At 37.4% G+C, this 19,486-nt stretch overlaps 1 protein-coding gene across 5 annotated transcripts in view; it reads right to left on the bottom strand.

The window, feature by feature from the left end:
- The window catches only part of LOC147234190 (chemokine-like protein TAFA-5), a 167,055-nt gene that overhangs the window by 29,428 nt on the left and 118,141 nt on the right, over positions 1 to 19,486 (bottom strand). The gene's annotated exons all lie outside the window — the stretch shown is intronic.

Raw genomic sequence — 19,486 nt, 5'->3', positions numbered from 1 at the left:
GCAACCGCTGATTTGTGGAGGTACACGCAGCCGTGCATGCACACACATGCATTTATTGAGCAGATGCGTGCGCACGCAAACACACACACACACACACACACACACACACACACACATGCAAAGAAGCCCAAAGGCCTCTGTTAGCCAGAGGAGGAAATGTCAATGTGAACAAGAGTATGTGGGGAAGAGATCATTTAACACCAGCGTCTACTGAGACACCGAGACATCAGCAGGGAACGTTCACCCCTGACATAAAGCTAACACCTGGAAACCACACACAGTGACATCCAGAATTCCCCGCAGATAATATTTGTGGCACTTTCTGTATTATAATTGCCTCGTTTTGTTCTACTCATTATTAAGTGTTTGTGCGGGAATCTATGAAACTTGTAGAAATGACTCTGTCATCATGAATAAAAAACGAAAATGGCCAGAAGTCTTTTTTTTTTTTTCCAAAATCTCTTCAAATATCCAGTCAAGTAATTCAAGTTTATTAAAAAAAAAAAAAAGGCTAGCCTCAAAGACAGGTCAACATGATCAAATAAAGACAAAATTAAAAGACGGCAGGCATAACTACAGCATGATAAACAAGCTAAATGGAAGACACTGATTAAGAAATTAAATAAAAAATAAAAAAATATATATACTAAGGGATTGTATAAATTATACACAAGGCCAAAATATGAACTGAAAACACAATTGTGCAAAAGACAAAAAAAAAAAAAAAAAAATTCTAAATCAAGATTTGTAAATGATGTGGTAAAACTGCAGAAATGTATAATTCTTTGTGTGCATACTTTATCGAATGTTGAAAATTAGAGCGATAAAAAGGCAGATATACTCACAAGTGCTGTACAAAATGTATGGAAGGATTTATGCTCACGGCCACGTAAAAAAAATGTACATCTGCTCACATCTCTGTTCTTTAAAGCTTAAAACATGCATATATTCATCCATTAATCAACACTGTTTGTTGAATTTAAGATTTTAACTCATAAATTCAATGAAAAGTTCCAATTTTGAAGCAGTACTTATTCTCTTGTCTGAAAACGCAGTTCGAGACCTTCACTCGTCCCTGAGGCGGACGGTTTTGCTGCGGTAGCAAATGAGAACTACTTTTTCCGCGCATATGTGACCACGTCTGGAGGAAAATAACCTTAAAAGAACAGTAAATTCATGGGATTTATGTTGTGTTGAAAATAATCCAAGGAGAATAAGAAACACTTGTCGCCGTCGATGTGTTAGCCTTAAATGGGGTCGAGAAGGCTTAGCGGTGACACGGCACAGATAGTACGAGGAAAACACATTAGCTTTGTCTGATACACTTAAAATCTATTCTCTGTATTGTCTGTCATTTCCACTTACGAGCATTTTGAGCTTTGACATTTCAGATCGTAACAAAAGGAAGAAAAGTTAATAACCAGTTCCATCCTATGTTTATCATTAAGATTTTTTTTTTTTTTTTTACTATTATTCATTCATTTGTTTATTTCCAGGGTTTCAGACCCTCTGTTCATTTCACCGGCCGCATTCTATGAACGAGGACCGAACAATTTGTCATATGAGGGAAAAGATGACAGAAATGTACGGTTTGCTTAGAGTGCCATTATCAGCCTGATGAACGATGTAGAAGGCAAGGCAAGAAGATGTGACGAACGGACAGGATACGATTGCGCCGTGATGATGGGATGGGATGGAAGTTGTGATTGTGATGTGGGCAATAGTAATGAAGGTGAAGCTGATGATAAATGACATAGAAACATACTTAGAGTTAAGTAGAACATTGCCTGCAGGGTGAAACCAGAAATAAACACGGTGATATAATTAGATAGTGTTGCGTGGCTTCCGTTAGATGCTGATATATGTATTGATGTATGAGCAATATGTGCGTTAATGCGCATTCATTCAGGCACCTAGATGCACGAAGCGTCTTTTTACAGAGTGAGAAAAGCTGCTGGAGACTCAGGCCCCCAAAATACCCCTTCTACTTCCTTGATGTCGATGATTCTTGTCTATTTAGCCTTATTGACCTCTACATCCAAACTAATCCGCCTTAAATTATGCATAACCTTTTGCTTGGCAGAGCTCCCCATAAATCTGTTTATTCCCCGTTTGCTGCCTTATAAAGCTCGCTAAACAAATTCCAATTAAGCAAAACAGCAATACAGCATGAATAATAATTCAACTCTGTACAGTCCCCAAAGAAGATAAGAGCTTAATCATTGTTGCTATGTGTAAGGCAGCTTATGACAGGTTTTCTTCAAATCTAGTTAGTGTTTTATAATTTCAAGCTATTTGTTCTTTGTGAATACTTTGCTGTGAGGGCACAGCCTTATTTATGCATCACTACAGGTTTTATTATATCTTTAGTTATTCATGGGAGCTTTACTTAAACACGCCCTGATCAGATTCACACAGTTGCACATACTTAGAAGTCACACTGACCAAAACCAAAGGAACTGAAAATTATAAATAACATGGATAATTATTGATCATAACTTTTGTCATCATAGATAATCCATTGGTGTGATTTTCCTTGTGGGTGCAGGAAAGAAGAGCAGAGGCCACCTATTCTGGCTCTCTGGTGATCTTTCGATACAATTTTTTTTTGTCCGTCAGCTGAGAAATCACATAGTATTCAACCAATTCAACTTCTGTGATTCGGTAATTAAAGCAAGAAAAATAAATATAGATTAAGGGAGTCCGAATTCCTTCATTATTCCCTGCCACAAATGATTAAAGTAGTTGAATAGGGCTTACAGTTTGTCAGGCACATGAAAATCTGATACTTTGATTAAAAGATTAAGAATAGAGGGATTAAATGCTAACATTTAAACATCAGGAAAGTGTAGGTCAGCCATGAAAATGTATTATTAATGTTTATCCTTGACTTTTGTACTTTGTGAGTAACCAACACCGTGAACCACTCATGCTCTTTTGGATTTATTCACAAGCGATTCTTCATTACTTTATGCTGCTCAGATGTCAAGTGTTTTCTCAAATTATTCATTTAATTTTTAAAGGCACTTTCTAATCTATTATCACAATGACTAATCAGGCTTCATTATCCTACACATGGCAAAAATGTAATATTCTTCCCCCTTATTCAGATGTTTTCAATCCAGAGATAGAAATGTGATTATGCATTTATTTTGACAAATCAGAAGTGTGATAGAAGGAGGACATAGGAAACAGTGGCAGTGAAGGATACAATGGGAGCACTTTTGCTGTCATGATACTCAAGGAACCCGGCAAAAGTATAAAAATGCCACGGTGAATTTTATTTAACGTGGGTTTATGCTGCCTCTTAACACATAAATATTGTAAAACAGCTCCTGATAAATATTCGTATAAAAGAGCCAATCTCAATTTCCATGCCGTGCTTTACCTACAGTCTGAGAAGACTGTAAAAAAAAAAAAAAGGCTGTGGAGCTTCAACAGAGAAAACCAAGGGACTGAAATCATCACCAGGGAAACGGAACACCACTCATTATGACATGACGTGTGCGACAACAGCACTAAGGCATTCAGACATTTCAACTAATACATGGATTTTTGCACGGGGACATTCAGATGTGGTATGCCTGTTGGATTTACAGAAATAATCATGTTCTCTGTGATGAAAAGATGAAGCATATGGGTTTGCGTCTATAAGATTTTTGCTTTATACCAGGGTACTTACATTTCCTTCAAATATCTGGTTTCTCCTAAGCATCTGAAAATAGTTTTTTGGGAGGGTCGTTGAAATGGGCATTGAGATCGGTACCCCCGGGTCCAAATAAGAAAGGGTACCGTCTACTCTAGCCTCTAACAGGAATAGGAGAAGCAGGTTAAGAGGGTTGGGGTTCTGACTGACCCAAAAATAACTTGTGACATCCTTGAGGGGTTCTGTGGGATGCGATTAGCGTAGTTGATGACAAGTTGAATGTGTTTCGTCCATTTTCCACCGCTCGTTGGGTTTACAGTTTTATAGACAGGTTTAATGGACTCTAGCGAAGAGTCTGAGGGGCAACCGTTAGATTTCAACAATAATCTCTGTCCTTTGAATTACAAAGACGTCCCTCAATTGTGTGAGTGATAACAATCCAATGCTGTCTTTCACGCAAGTCTCTTTCTACCCTCGGTGGAAGAAAGCATGGATAGGGGTCTTATCACTCACACATAATGGGTGGGTGGGGGGGGGGATCGACCCCCCCACCCAAGCAGTCCTGACTCAGTTAAGGCAGGAGTGTGACTGATAACCGATGCAAAGACAAGCTTTATTGAGACAATAAATGAGCCGGGACTCTAGTTGCACTGCAAGGAACATTAGTTATGTATTTAGAGTCCTGCTTGGCTGGGCTCTGCATCCATTCTCCACTCCAGCTCTTGCACCTTTTGACTCCTCTCCTCCTCTCTACCTTGTTTTTGGCCAATGGGGAAGGTTATTCTGAGCTAAACTCTTCATCTCTTTTCTCCGATCGTGTCCGATGTCATTTCCTTCCAGTCAGCCACGGGGTCTGTATCTGGAGGCAATCTAGTTCTCACCTCAACACAATTCCTCCACCCCACTGCACCCTCACCTCGGCGCCACCCCAGAAAAGTGCTGAGTTACAGATCATAATCTGGCCAATCAGCCTCTTCGATTGATTCTATCCCTTTTTTTCCCCCTTTCTTTTTTCGATATCAAACTGCCAAGATCAGATGAATGCCACAACTTTTCCGCAACCATCTTTAATGCATTTTTATTTCCTGTTATTGTCTTTTAGCTGCAGGTGAAATGAGGTCAAAAGGTGAGAGCGATAAATGGTCCAATGCTGGTTTGTTGTGCTGGACAGGAAGGAAGGAAGGTGGTACAGAACTGGAAAGTACTGCAAGTACATTTGTACCAGCAACTGTCATTCACTAAACTTATATTCAGAGTTAAAAGGAACTTTTACAAGATCGTGCAGCACTGCAAAATAAATCTGTATGAACTGATTTATAGTACGCTGACCGTCTGCCAAAAGTTGGACTTATAAACTCAACTGCACTCTTTTTCAAATAGGCTATTTGTGAAAGACATGTCAATCTTTTGACTGTATATATACAAATACACACACACACACACACATATATATATATATATATTTTTTTTTTTTTTTTTTTTTTTTGAGAAAAATCAGACAAGCAAAAACAAATAAGGAAAAGGAACAATTGAAATCTGGATGCTTTTGGTAGTTTATTGCAAATTTCAGGAAATTTTCTGATATTTAAATTTTATGATTTCTTTTAAATTTATCCAGGGCTTGTGTACCCACACAATATACCCACATTGAAACAAAAGTTGTCAAATCGAATAAAAAAAGACACGTGTTACCAGACATGCCAAACATTCCATATTTAGCATACTTAACTGTATACGGTATAATTTGACCTCTGGAACATCACAATTGAAGGATATTTGAAAAATATTATTTTTTACTGCCAAGCACGAATGTCACATCTTACTTCCTTGTGAAAATCTTGATCTGCAACAACAATAGCACTCTGTTCTCATATTGAGTTATCAGTATTTAGCATCAGATCAAGGCTTCGGATGAAATGTGATCCATTGGAGGATTTTTAAAACTACCTTTATAAAGATATGTTTGCTAATTAAGACATCTAACTATTTACATGTACAGTACTTCCTTTACTGAATAGGCCTTGCACTTGATAACTTAAATCATTGCACTGTCCAAGAATTTGTGAGAAAACAGCGGGTATGTTTTAGTCCACTAGTTCTAAATTCAGATTATTTCATCAACCATTTCCATTCTTACATTTCTGATATATACTATTTGAGCACTGCATTCAACATAATAACAACAATAATAACGGTAATAAGAATAATACATTTCATTTAAGGCGCTGTACTCGACATTCAAGGTGACTGCACAGAGATGTACATATAAACAAAATGCACATTTAAAATAAAAAAAACAGAGTTACAAAAGGGAACAAAAAATAGGGATAAAAAATGAAAGTGAGTCTGTGCCTGTGTGTAAGAGAGAGAGAGCGAGAGAGAGAGATACAATGAAACTACTTTGCACAATCTTGTTTAAAATGGCCCATACCCTGTAATGAAGACACAGAAGAATAGACCGCGGCTGGTATTTTGTTTTGTACAAATAAATATCATAATTACAAGTGCTTGGCACACACCATTGTGGTCGGCTTATGATTTTCGTTTCATGGTGAAATGACGGTAAAAAAGCTTTCTTGCCCTCTGCATATATGTGTGTCTTGCGTGTTCGTATTTTCTTACTATATTCAGGCAAGAGGAGCTGAAGGTTGTAGAGGTTGACATTTCAAAGGATCAGCAAGGATCAATACCAAAGGTCAGGAAAACAATAACCTCAAGCTTGTTGCATCGCTGGGTACAGGAAGTCTTTGCAGTAACACAGTTGATATCCCGAGACGTCTGTGTGTGGTATATTCTTAACCCGGATCCATTCAGGTGTTGCCGGTTGGGTGACATTCTGGCTATTTCGGATCAACTACGTAGTTTGAAAGTTGCACGATCGCGCTCTTCGGTCTCAAAGAATAGTTTTCTCGTGGTATTTCCGTGTTGATTTTGTAGTTCTGCCTTAGCAACTGACGTAAAGGTGATCTGCTCTGCGGTGGGATTTTGTCTGTCCTAGAGAGCTCTCAATGAGGAGTGAGTAGCAACGGTAAACCTTGGGGACCCGGCCATTATGAGGTCCATCATGCGCTCTGATGGGGCATTGTGCACCCTAGATTGTAAACAACAAATCAATAGCTCATTTGTCATTTAGTTTCGAGGGAAACAAGTTTTTGGGTGGGGGAGATCCACTTTTCCAATCCAAATGAACCAATCAATCTCATCTCTCCCCTGTGGCCTTCTCTCTCACCGGTGAGCGGGGCGGGGAAGGAGTCGAGAAGCTCCCGTTTCTCACTTTTCGCGCTATACACCGCAGCATATATCCCCTCGCACTGTAAAACCTCCGCTGCCTCCGAAGCGTCTCTCCCCCTGTCTGTTTTCCCTTGCCGTGCTTTGTCTCCTGCTTGCTTTCTCCTGACTTTATACAACACCACCCACGTTGCCTTTCTCTTGATGCATTTGTAATTCAGAGAAGATGGGAAGGGGGGGAGGGGGGAGAGAAAGAGTGGAGAAGACAATGGCTTCTACTGTTCTGCACCAATGGTATTTTGTATTTAAGTGGGGAGCAGAATGTTCCTGCCAGGGGGCTGCTGATGCTGAACGGGACTGGCAGGTGGATTATACCTTGTGCGCTTTGTCCCTGGACAAATTTAAAGGCAGTCCAACAACCAGGCACCATGGGAGAATAGAGGTACAAGGGAAGAGTGGTGTCTTCCTTCTTCCATCTTTTCTCAGTACTCTGCAACTTCTACCGAAAGTTTTAACCCCCGGCTTTACTCCGGCATACCAACTACAAGGATAACCTAAAACACTTGAAACAAGATGTTGATGCATACAAAGTAAAGATACAGAGTGTTAAAGATGAACAACACATGATTTTCAATCTGAAATTTCTATTCAGGGGAAACAGTTTCTTGGCAAGGAAATTAACTTTGAATATAAACCTCTATATTTAATTCATTTATTTTTCAGTAATAATATTCATTAATTATTAAGAATAAGAATAAGAACAACTTTATTTATCCTGAAGGAAATTGTTGTGCCAGAGTTTCAATATTGACATATTAATTATTAATACTTATGAATAAAATATATGTGATATAAAAATACAATATTTACAATTTTATTAAATGAGTACACAAATGATAAAAAGATAATTTCAAATGTATTGTCATGAAGACCTCTTGTTCACCTCATGTTTTAAGTGGCAGTGATAGAGCATCAGTGTATTCTGGGTAGAGCTGACCTCCGTCTCAACTTAAAATGTCATCGGATTCAGGCGGGCTCTCTGTTCTGGAGTAGTTGGTTCGGGAAAAAGAAGATCATGACAGAAATAGGATGTAACGTGAGTGTGACATCAGGCAAAATGAGGGCCTGATTGACACACCGACAGCAGGCACCCCCCACATAAAAAAAAAAAAAAAAAGTAATAAATTATCTGTATATATATTCATAACTGTGCAATATTTCATTTCATTATAGCTGCATGTGCACTATTTTTTTCATTTTCATACTCTTGTGAACTCCTTATCTTTCACTTGGTACTTAAGACCTTAAGACACATTATAGTCTTCACTTGTTACTCAAGACACTTTATAGTTTATTTGTATTACTTATCCCCCCCCTTTTTTTTTAATCAGTTTATACAATTTTCTACTATTATTTATTATTGTTACATTTTTCTTGTAACTTTGGCACAATAATTTCCTTTGGGATAAATGAAGTTATTCTTGTTCTTATTCTTATTCTTATTCCATTTGATACTAGATATCTATGTCAAGTTCAAGAAAAGCAATTAATAATATTCAGCAAAACACAATTTAGTGATTTAAATAAACCTGATCACTTTTTATGGAGTATGTACCGAGGTAGCAAGGGACAAGTAGAGTTATTTTTTTGCATTGTAGATGAAAAGTGGCAACTGGAGAATAATTGGCCACTCACGCGGTGAATCATCCAAAAAAAAAAAAAAATGGCAGAAACCGACTTAATCAAAGGAAGCTTTAGAAAAAAAAAAGAAAAAAAGCAGAATGAGGTAAAGGGTCACTTGGGTAGTGAGGTGGTTGCTTTTAAAAAAAAAAATCCCACTTCATTATGTAAATCAGAGAGTCAATTAAAAATGAAATGTCCTCATTCTTGTCCATCTATAACAACTGCAAATGACACTGGGGTAAACCACATCTATGTAAATCCATCAACTAAGATTGCTATTTTTATTTTTTTCATATTTGTTTATTAATAATGTTATAATAAATATGAAGACAACTTAAATAAGAGACAATAGAATGTTGAAGTTGGAAGTTGTGAGGAGGAGATGATTCAACTTAGCATTGATTCTACACTTTAATCCAAGCACGTTCAACCAAAAAATAGAACTCACGCACATCAAAACTTGAACACCTTCATAGCAATTTCACTCTTAACCCTCCAATCAATCCAGCACAATTTGATTCTTGAGTGTGAGACAACACGTTGCTCCGAGCCACTGCAATGTTAAGGGAACCGCTGTGGAATTTCTGTCTCAAATGAAGTACAGTCGTGTTCAAAACTTTCAAAACGATATTCTAACTGCATCTGAATAATGCTATCACGTCGAAATATAACTATAAAGTTTTGTCACATTCAATTAGACAAAAATAAATCACATTTTCCATTCATCACAAATTATTGTTTGACCTTTTATTTCTTTTATACTCGTGTCGCCCCGTAATCTCTTTATAAAATTGCTGCTGAATCCTAAATAGATGCGGCTCCACTTGCACAACAAATTAAAATAAAACATACAGAAGTAATGCTATATTTCCCAATGGATGGGAGGTTAACTAAACATACACCAACTTCCTTGTTTAATCTCTTCCAGAAATGCATTATGTTTCAAGATCAGCCTTTATTAGTTCCAATTAAAACACAAATATGTAGCTTATAACTCCATTCCTTCTTGCACAATACCAACACCGTTAATTTCTTATTAGAGAATCTATATTATATGAATAATAAAGACATCAGAAATTAGTCACATCTACTAGACCATATCAAGTCTTGTAAACTCCAATTACACTGAAGCAAAACAAAGAAACATTAAACTAGATGCATTTTTAAATCAAACCAGACATATATTTGAAGCAAAGCTTGGGTTCATTTAAAATGTCCTATTTTATTTTCTCAGTTCATAATCTTTTGGGATATGGCTCTTTAAGAATATAGGAAAATAAATAAATTAAATAAAATAAAAAAGAAACTCTCCCGGGTATCGTTGCTGCCTCCACGGGGTATGATTATCTTTTTAAAGTGGAAAACAAACTTGAAAAAAAATACACAGGTTCAAGGAGGCTAGGGTACTTTCACAGAAACAAATGTGATTCCAAAGAAATTTCTTGCACTTTTACACCTTTAAACCATTGGGATTAAGTCAGACCCACTGGTCTATACAGTACACGCAATGGCTATTATAAGAAGAGATATTTCATACTTGAAATAGTATCAATGCGTTGCTAAATGTGGCAGTAATACTCAAGCATATGAAACCGCCTCATGGTTTAGGTAATTAAACCTGGTTAAATAATGTTTATCCCAGGGTGTTTTTGTCAGCCCCTGAAGAGGATTTCACCAAAACTGTAAAATAAATGAATAAAATGTAAATAAATAACATCTTTTTTAAACGGTTGAATAAAATTTTGAATACAATGATATAATAAACGCCATCTAATTTCAGTGCCATCTGTTGATTCAACACAGGCTCAGTTCTGGTATGTGTTCCATAGAGTGGAGGATATTACTCCAAAGTGCTCTTGAAAATGGTTAAAATTAAAGCTGTGCTAAGAAATTATGTCACGCATTATGAGGGTCTACTTTAAGATGGTATTTCCCTGCACATTACCACTTATTTGAAATAGATTATATTCTTGAAATGCCAGCCCCATTGAAAAATATGCATCTATACATACGTGTTTGTATGAGTTTTATGTAATGTTTACATGTATTGCATACTAAAAACAAAACCATTTCTCTTACTTGCCCATTTTTCATTTGTTACACACACCCCTCACACACACACACACACACACAAGCATACTGTACAAACACTCTGCTTTCTCTCTGCACCTTTATCTGTTGGTATAGGTCTAGCCTCTGGTGGCCTGCTCCCAGTGGGCTTGGAGTAACCTCATATTGACTTTCTCCTGTCTCAGGAGATGGTTGTGTATCCCAGAGGAATCCCACTTTCTATGCACATATCACCAAAACACAGGCAAACCCCGTGTCCCATTTACCAGAGGTACGACACACTGAGGTAAACGCCTTTGGAATGCAGGTAGATGCAATGCCAGAACAGCGGTTTTACAGTCGTAACACATACTATTTTTCTTTCATTTTCAGTTAACCCACTGCTTTGTAATGTAGCCTTGGTGCCTGGATCAAGTTGAAATAAAATAAAATAGTTATCTAAATGAGAAAGGTATATAGCACATTGCAATTGTTGTGAGTATTGAGCTTGAGGCTTTAAAAGAGTTTACCAGGGGTCTCAAACTAGCGAGTTTGAGCCCCCTGGTTTATACTGAGCAGTTTCATCTTTTTCTGTAAAATTATTTTAGATTATGGCATCACATCAGGCATAAAAAAGTTTTTAACAAAATATTGTGTTTACGACAGTGAGAATGAGGTCAACTATCAATAAAACGGAGTAAATATCCTTTTTGAAATATATCACATATTTGTTGGTTGAATTGAAAAAAAAACAATGTTTGTGGACACAAATGAATGCCAATTTGAAAAATTAAAGCAAGACGGCAAGAGAAAGAAAAACACAAAATAAATACATAAATATTCATAATTTTTTCGCAAGGACATAGTTTTACATAAAAAAAAAAAAAAAAACGAGACAGATGGATATTGTGAGTAAACACAATTTGTGAAAATAAAAACACATCAATGTGAGCAACTTATCAAATTTTTATTCATTGACCTTCCGCTCCAATGCACTCCACCTCCTCCGACATAAATTACTGCGATCCCACCGTTATGCAGATGTGGTTTTTAATATTAATAAGTGTAATTACTGCCAATGATGAGGGGGTGGGGCCACCGGCTCATTCATTAGCCCCGTCCTACACATCTGCTCTCCATTAAACCTGTTTACTGATGTGGCTCTGTATTTGTTTGACTATGTGATTCATATTGAACAAAAAGAAAGACTTGATCTGACGTTATTTTAGCCCCTCACAGGATTTAGGGGCCATTTACCGAATAGGTTTTTAAAGCTGTTTGGGCTTCTGCTACCACAGAGGAATACTGTACAATTACTACAATTAGAAGTTGTTATTTGCTATTACATCAGCATTTCCCTTATCCTCAAATGAGCATATAAACAATAGGTTAGATATCTTTGACCAAATGTTTTTGATCCATAAACACAAGGAATACAATGGCTTTGAATATTTGAGGTTTAGATCGCTGTGTAAATCAGATTTTTTTTTTTATACAATACTGCGTTTGGCACACGCAAATGTAGATTGTAACACTATAATAATCTATCTCTAAACTATCCTTTTTTTAATTTCATTTGTGATTAAAAACAAAAACAACAACAAAGCAACAAGATATATTTGCACATGAATTGCTGCACCGGTGTCATATGGCACATTTAAGTGCTGATTTGTTGCAAAGCATATTGGCTTTTGAACTTCTAAATAAAAGCTTATAAATTGAGCTTGTTGTTTGAATTCAAATAATTTTGGTTTAGATTAGATATTTGGAGATATAAGAGTAAAAGTACTAGTATCTAGCTTTCACGATAGCTGTATTAGAATAGCTAATATATCAAGCATTAAATTGCACCAGTAACTCAAACAACTACGAGGTCATCTTTAACAGTCGGTGTCTTTACTTGGTTTGCATCAAGATCTTTTATCAAGTGTTTTATTTGCTAATATTGTTTTCATGGTCTCAGGAAAGGAGTCAATGAATCATTTTTGCCTGCAAACTGCCCTTTGGAATTAATTTTTATTTTACAGTTTAGAAAAAAAGAATAGAGACAGTTGTCCTTTTATCAGTTTATAAAAATGGGAGAGTTTACCAGAAGAACTACTAGTAACTTGGGGACACTTCAGTGACTACCTGGGTATGTTTACTCAACAGGGACCACCCCTGTTTGCCCTGGTTCCCCGTGTGACTGGTGACTCCGCAACAACAGGCTCCCCTCCCTGCCTAATATTGTATAGGTCCCCATGCTACTAGAACAGCTCTGATGCAGTGAAGCATGAACCCTGGAAAATCGCTGAAGGTGTCCTGTGGCACCGAGAAGCGAGCAGTAGATGCATAATGTCTTGTAAACTGCGAGGTTAGGTCCCAAAGGATTGGACGTGTTCGGCCAGAAAATCCCAAAGATGCCGGATTCGAGTGATATATTGTAACTTGAGGGTCAAGTGTCCTTAAGACTCTGAACTTGGTTAAAAAAAAAAAAAAATCCAGATTTTTTTTCAAATATGTTTTTTTTTCCCCTCTTTTACTGTGTGGCATGAGTCAGTAGAGTGATGCAAGAGCCCATCAGCAGATACTGATACTGTGAGCGAGAATAGCTGTTCTTAACCAATGCGTAGGGGGATGCCAGGCACCTAATTTTGACAGCAGAACATAGCTAAAAATGAAAATGCACAGGAAGACGAGGGGGCGAAGATCTCAACTTAAAAGGTTGGCTAGTCTCAAAAATCTACCTCTCTTAGACCAGACTGTAACCGCTTTATTCCCCAATGGTGAGCATCAACAACAGAATATTGAGAAAAACCTCAAAACACCTACACAATTGGAGAAGCTTCATCCAGAATAAAGAGCGTAAACAATGATGAATTCATGCATTTTAAACATCCTCCAATCCTTGACACACTCATTGCCTGAATTCTCCATCTAGTTAGAAGTCGATTGAAAATCGAGGAAATACAAAATTGGTATCGGAAATCACAAAAAAAAAAAAAAAAAAAAAAAAAAAGCAAAACTATGAAAACAGGGCTGGCTTTAAGAACTAAATATATCCATGCAAGTGCTCACACCAAGTATTGTTCCCCTTGGGACCAAGCCTCTGGCTTCAGTCGAGACTCAAAGAGATTTGCAGAGACCAAGGTTTACTTGCAAGCTGGTGTGCACGCAACACACAATCGCCTGATGTGAGGCTTTACCTATTCCTCTTCCATCTATCAATGAGGACATGCCCCCTGCACCCTAGAATCAGTGGTGCCTGATCCCATTACACCACAGTGTATCCTTTTGTTTTTTCTAGAAGTAAAAGCGTAGTGGTTGGAGAGTCTTTGTGTACTGACAGGGGTAATATAGACCCCTCAAAATTAGAAAACATGTTTTTAAGTCAAATACTTTGAGCACTGGAGGTCAACATGATAAGAATTTTTCTGAAATATCTTTTTTTTTTTTTTTTTTTAATATTCACGAACCAGGGTGTTTTGTCATGCATCATTAATTCTTCTTTAGTCGCAAAAATAATAGATACATGAGATTCAGCTTGGACATGGATCAGTGCTCGGATAAAATGTGCCGGGGGGGCGGTTGTGGCGTGGCGCTGGAGGCAATCATCTTTGGAAGAAAACATTTCTGGTGTGAATTCCTGGCTCCTCCTTGTGTGTCGAAGAGTTGTTGAGCAAGACACTGGTCAACGACAGCCTACTGTTTATGGTTCACCCATGATGGGTTGATTGCAGAGAATGAATTTCCCCACGGGGATTAATAAAGGATAAATTAATCAAAGGGAAAAGATCATGTATAAATTTTCAATTATTCAGCTTTTAAAATCAGCAGTAAATAAACTAAAAATACTTCAAGATATTTGAATATCTTACGTATTTAAAACGCATTTATCAAACTTTAATGGAAAAAAAATCTTACACAGAAAAAGTCAGATGAGGATAAATCAAAAAAGGCTAAAAATCCTTCTCTCCTGTATGATGTGTTCTGGTTGAGCAACACTTCTATTTCACAGGACAAATAGAGAAGCAAGTATTCACTCAGCCTATTTTTTTGTAAATAGAAAGAAAAAAAAGGGAACATGTGTTACCTAAGTGTGACTGGTCACTTTGACCAATTATTGATCTACAAATTACATGACAGAAAGCCTTAGAGCAGCACAAGCATTTCTATCAAGCAAAGTGAACATTAAATTGTCATATTGCTCTAACGACTAGATGCTGTCTTCCTCTGAGTCATCCATTTCAGAAAAATAACAACTCATCCACATTGTTCAAATCAATGTCCTTCAGAAACCCTCTCTTCTGCCTCATCGGGTAGAACATCCAGGCGATGTTTAGGTTAATGCTAAGACCATTTGTTTGCTCTTTGCTTGGGCTGGCCTGGCCCCGGATATTTAATCCTAACAAAACATTAGGACAGGCATTTAATCAATGAAATACATGTAGATGGGTGTGTGGGATATAAGCACCTGTTGAGGCAAGCCTTGTTCTCTGTACTGCAAATACATTAGTCAGTGGATGTAACTAAATTTTAACCTCATGTTAGGAGTCAATTGTTTCAAACTAGCAGTTAACTTAATATCACTATCTTCATCACATCTCTATGATTTTTCTTTTTTTTTAATCAATCATAAAAAATACTCTGTTTGAATGTAGTTATTGTATTTGCCTAATGTAATACATTGAACCTGAGTGAAACAGGACAACAGTAAACAGAAATCTGCTGATAGCTAATCGTGTACAAAGTTTCACTTCATTTTAAACAAAAGTATTTATTTCAATGTACAGATGTGTGTTTTTGGACTATGATTTCTCTCCAGGTGATGAAGGTTTTCTGGCAAGTATAATCCAGCTGAAATTAATCTTCTATCCTTTGCCAAAAAAATGGAAAGACTTACGTCACGACACACCAGTGAAGAAACAATACCTCTGTTCATGGAACGCAAACGTGCAATTATTCTTGTATACGATTATAATTTGTCACTAAGAATGTGATGCCAAACACAAACAAACACATACGTGCGCACACACTCAAGGCTCTAACAAGGACTCTATTACAGCTCCCAGTATTGTCTTGGTGCAAATCTCGATATATCATGATTAAAATCTCACATGTACTTTGTCAAAATAATTCCTGTTTTGGGGAAAAAAAAGAGTAAATAAATGAAGGATTCTTTTCCTCTTCTGATCGATCACCAAATATGAACTTATCGGTACGATCTATTAATATTAAAGTTCTAGAAAAAAAATATACTTCCCATTTATTTCTTGCCCTATTCACTTAGTTATAAATCCACAAATTACACATGCATGTGAAGGACATGCATTTTTTTTCTGTTTTTCGTTTATTTTTTAGGTATTTCTCTGTATCCGCTCTGTATATTAGTTTCCCCTTCATTACTGTTTGTCTGCCCTCGTTTGTCATGATTCACTTTCCATTTCCATTTTTTGCTGTAAATATATTGCTGTATGTTAAATCTATTGTAAATATTATATGAATACATAAATAAAAACATTTTGTTTGTGCCCTCTGTCCTTACCTTATTAATACTAGATTCAAAACAGGATTTTGAAAGCATCATGCTACTTGCGCTGTTGTATTTCTTCAAAAAAACAACTGCAGTGGGAGAGAAAGCTACATTGTGGTCGATTTATGTACATGCATTATTTAGTTACCAGTGGACTACATCGAATGAACATTTAGACATTTGTGGCACAAGATACAAGAGGGAACAGATGCACTGCACACGCACGTGCATGCGCGCGCACACGCACGAGCATATCCCTTTTACATTGGGAAAATCTAGAGATATTTTTCAACTTTCTTATCCTTCCTTCTTACACGCTGACATTTTGACACGTACATCAATAAATGCCCTCTGACCTTTGGGATATTTATACAGAAGGGCACCTTGGTGCAAACTTAATCAGATGATGTAAGACAAAGAATGAAAGGCAAAAAAAAAAAACTGAGATATAACATGGGCTGGTTGCTTGGGAAAGAAGCAACGCAGTCAGCGATTGAGCGCACACCCACATCGGTGCACGTATGATTTATTCTACCTACGAGGTGAAGCAGACATCATTTGTATTCATTTGGCTTTGTTTTTATTTGAGATAAAACTAGTCCTCACATGCCTGTCACCACCACACTAATATTATTTCGGCCAGGTCATGCGTCATAACTGACTCTTAAAAGAAATTGCCTCCATGATGTTGGGGGAGGGGAGGGCTATATTTCAATTCTTTGAATTGAAGGCATATATTATTTCCTTCTTTTTTTTTTTACAAGGATGGTGTGAAGGGTGGGGATAATGACATCTGCCTACAGAGGGACGGGCTACTGCAGTACACGTGTATGCATGCGCGCACATATTTTTTCAGGTCCCTGTGTACTTAACAGAAGGCCTGCCTCTTTTTTTTTTTTCTTTTTTTTCTTTTTAACTGGCGAGGTGAGCTGGTGGTGCTCCAACCCAAGGACACTTGCAGCTATGACCACAATCCACCTTTGCAGAACAGTTAGATGAGAGCGGGGGTTCAGACTGCGTCATGTTCTGTGTCAGGATTGTATGCACATACGGAAAACACTCAAGGGAATAAGAAAATAGGCTTGTAAATGCAGCCCATCGAGAAATACATACGCGATCACACAATGATTCGTTACTCGCATTGATGAGAAAATTGGCGGTGATTTATAATCCTGAGAGTTTAGTTCTGATTTCTAGTTTTTTCTTCTCTTTTCAGTACCGTCAAGAAATGCATTTTCAGAATCCCTCAAAGAGCTGACTTGTCCTGTCCATTATTATCATTCTTTTTCTGACTATAAATGGCACTTAAAATTGGACAGCACCCAACTGGCTTTTTCACGTTTTCAAGTTAATATCGGGGATGGTAGCAGTGTGTCTATGTGTGTGTGTGATTATTGTAACACCAAGTGTCAACCTTCTGATGTTTTAAATACTAATGCGGATTTAAAATGGACCATGTAGCCTCTTCAGGGTTCACAGGTGTTACATTCACGACTGTGTTGGACGGTTCGTCTCCTTCACAATTCCAGGTTGCAGCGATAAAAGCGAGGAGAAACAAACGGAGGGTTTTAATCTTGTGAGAGAAACGAAAGTCTTGAATGGCTGGAACAGGCAATACATCACAATGTGCGGGCCACACATAGTCTTACTGTCTAATTAATCTAACAAGCCAGCCAAAGTGTTGTTTTTTGAAGAAAATTCAATAGTTCGCAAAGTAGCAATGTAAAGAGTCTTGAAGCTTTGCTTTTTTCCTGTGCTTCTTTCTTTCTTTTTTTTTTTTTTTGCCTCAAATCAACTACTGGACATTATTCAATGGCTGGCCTCTGTGCTTGGCTTCAGACATAAGCATCCTTGTACAAGTGTTTTTTTTGAAACTTCACTGGAGTGAATAAATGGGAAATTCACTTTGGGAGCCAGAGACAGAAAAAGTCATCGCTCACTGCAGAGCTTTATGACCAATGTCGATACCGGCTTGATGTACAGTCCACAGTTTTGCTTTACCAGCATCTTCCAAATGTCTAAATGTTAAATGTCCACAGAAGGCTTTAAAATTGTTTTGTTGGTTTAAGTTTTATGCCAGACCAACAACAGAGCTCTGTGTCACCGGGATTTTCGTCTCTCGTTCTTGAAAATTATTCTGGGATCAAGTCACAATACAGGACTGTCTCCGAAAATTATTTTCTTTCGTAACTTGACTAAGGTGACTAAGGTGCATTTACATACCCAGGTGACTTGGAAAGTCGACTTAAAGTCAGAAATATACATGACCGTCTCATAAAATTAGAATATTGTAATAAAGTTCTTTATCTTCTGTAATGCAATTACAAAAACAAAAATGTCATACATTCTGGATTCATTACAAATCAACTGAAAAAAATTCAAACATTTAATTATTTTAATATTGTTGGTTATGGCTTACATCTTAAGAAAACTCAAAAATCCTATTTCAAAATATTAGAATATCATGAAAAAGTTTTTTTTCTTAATTGCATTACAGAAGATAAAGAACGTTATCGCAATATTCTAATTTTATGAGACAATTGTGTACATTTCTGATCTTATGTCGACCTTCCAAGTCACCAGGGTATGTAAATGCACCTTAGTCACCTTAGTCAAGTTAAGAATGAAAATTCCCATCCTCTAATTCATTTATCCATTGTCTGAATCACTTATCTTGTACACAGGGTCACCATGATAGGTTATTTGGCATGAAATTAAATAATTCATTTACATATCTTCTATCAACTGTCAAACGTGATATGGATGGTACTTCAGACACACACAATGCGCCCTTCCTCCCTTTCATGATTTCCCCCTCCATGATTCCTTGCAGAGTCGCCTCTCTCAGATGCTGCATTCATTCAGCCGAGTGCACCCAGCTGCACAACAATTACAGGTGGGTTTGGAGCGGCGCACGACAGCCAGACGCATACATTATTAAATGAACCTGTGTTCGGATGAAATTGCTAAGCCAGCCAATAAAGGTAAATTACCAAAGACAAAACGCGGCAACAAGAAAGAGAGAGGGGCCTGCCTGAAACTGCATTGCATTAATGAACAACATCATTTCAGAAAATGGAGAGGAAACACACAGTTGCAGCTATCAGCATGAGACAGAAGTGAGGGGTGGGGGTGGTATATATATAGAGGGAGAGATGGAACACAACATTGACTACCTAATTATGCATTTTATCATTTCAGTCACAATAGAGTGCCTCCCTTCTTGCCCAGTGTATCTGTGCAGCTGTTCCTTCGCTGCTTTAATGAGGAAGATAAAGAATAATCACAAGCATGTTATATTTGCATCCAGCGGCCACCGCATTACTTCCTGGTGCAGCGTCTCTCACATACGCCACCTCCCAATCACG

This window comes from Fistularia commersonii, chromosome 5 (assembly GCF_037954325.1).
Source record: "Fistularia commersonii isolate RoL2024-O1a breed Wild chromosome 5, RoL_Fcom_v1.0, whole genome shotgun sequence".
Classification (NCBI taxonomy): Eukaryota; Metazoa; Chordata; class Actinopteri; order Syngnathiformes; family Fistulariidae; genus Fistularia; species Fistularia commersonii.
The sequence above is the reverse complement of the archived record's forward strand: the minus strand, read 5'-3'. Positions and strand labels throughout refer to the sequence as shown.